The following is a 1,445-nucleotide window of genomic DNA, read 5'->3' on the forward strand; positions in this document are numbered from 1 at the left end:
AGAGCCAGAGGCAGTTTCAGCTGGGTTAGTATCTAAAGGGTTAAGAATTGAGTCTCTATTATATATTCTAAAGAGTTAATAATTAATTACTGTGGTTGAATCGTTTGACTAAAACAATTTCATGGAAGTGCCCAGCATGGCCACAGTTTAATGAATGAAACAAGTGAAAGATAAGGGGTTAAAAATAATCAATGTAGGACCATAAACAGGATAGATTGTTAGAGTACCAAAAAAGATATGTTGCGGTATTTGTTCCAACTCTTTGCATTCTGAGTTCAAATCATGTAACCTGTTTGGATGTTTGACTGAATTCCTCAGTTTAGGGCCCAGTTTAGCATCAATTACTTGCCACTGAATACCCTTAATTCAGATTATTTCATCAAATGCAATGCTTATTTAATCACACTGCTTTTAATTAATCATGCATTTTCCCTTTTAACTTTGAGATTCTGATGATGTGGTTGCGTATTTTTAGAACAACATTGTAGGATTGGTATGAGAGGCTGGATCTGCCTAGTTTGAACATAAAACAGGTAGAATATTTGAGCCAGATATGGCTGGTTTAGATACTAAAAGCTTAATGGAATCTGCTTTGTTGTTAAGCATTTGAGCCAAGTGTACAGTTTTGAGAATATCTTCCTCTCTCCTTCTTTCTTGTGAAAGTACATGGCATAATGGTTAAGGTATTACATTCTGAATTGCAAGTCACAGTTTCAATTTCCAAACTAGGCTGTGTGTTTTGTCCTTGAGAAAGACACTTCACTTCAAGTGGCTTCAATCCACTGAGCTGAGAATGAGTGACCCCACAACAGACTGACATCCTGTTCAGAAGGAACATTGTGATCTTGGTCACTTGTACCCAATGAAAACCAAGGAAATGATCCTATCAGTCTCAGGACTCGAGGCAGTAATGTCCAGGAGACTAAAAGACTCTATTCAGTCATGAATGACCATAGGATTGCACCTAGAAAGTTCCCCTCTGGGACATGAGTCCAGGCAAGGTTGTTTGTAAAAGACCAGCAGTTGCCCATGCATACCAGCAACCCCTGTCCATGCCATTGATGTTATCCAAGGGAAAGGCAAAAGGGCCAATACAGCTTGGCACCAGTGATGTCACAACTCATTTCTACAGCTGAGTTAACATGAAATAAGGAGTCTTGCTCAAGAACACAACACACAGCCCAATCTGCGAATCGAACTCTCTACCTCATGGTTGTAAACCCAACGCTCTAACCTTGAAACCATGTGCCTTCCCCCCTCCACACACACACACACACATAAAGGGGAAAGAGGAAAGACCCTCTTCAGTCATGAATGACCATAGGATTGCACCTAGAAAGTTCCCCTCTGGGACATGAGTCCAGGCAAGGTTGTTTGTAAAAGACCAGCAGTTGCCCATGCATACCAGCAACCCCTGTCCATGCCATTGATGTTATCCAAGGGAA

At 40.8% G+C, this 1,445-nt stretch overlaps 1 protein-coding gene across 1 annotated transcript in view; it reads left to right on the forward strand.

Moving 5' to 3' along the window:
- LOC106874561 (short-chain dehydrogenase/reductase 3) overlaps nucleotides 1–1,445 on the forward strand; it is a 241,307-nt gene that overhangs the window by 67,873 nt on the left and 171,989 nt on the right. The gene's annotated exons all lie outside the window — the stretch shown is intronic.

This window comes from Octopus bimaculoides, chromosome 16 (genome assembly GCF_001194135.2).
Source record: "Octopus bimaculoides isolate UCB-OBI-ISO-001 chromosome 16, ASM119413v2, whole genome shotgun sequence".
In the NCBI taxonomy this organism is placed as follows: Eukaryota; Metazoa; Mollusca; class Cephalopoda; order Octopoda; family Octopodidae; genus Octopus; species Octopus bimaculoides.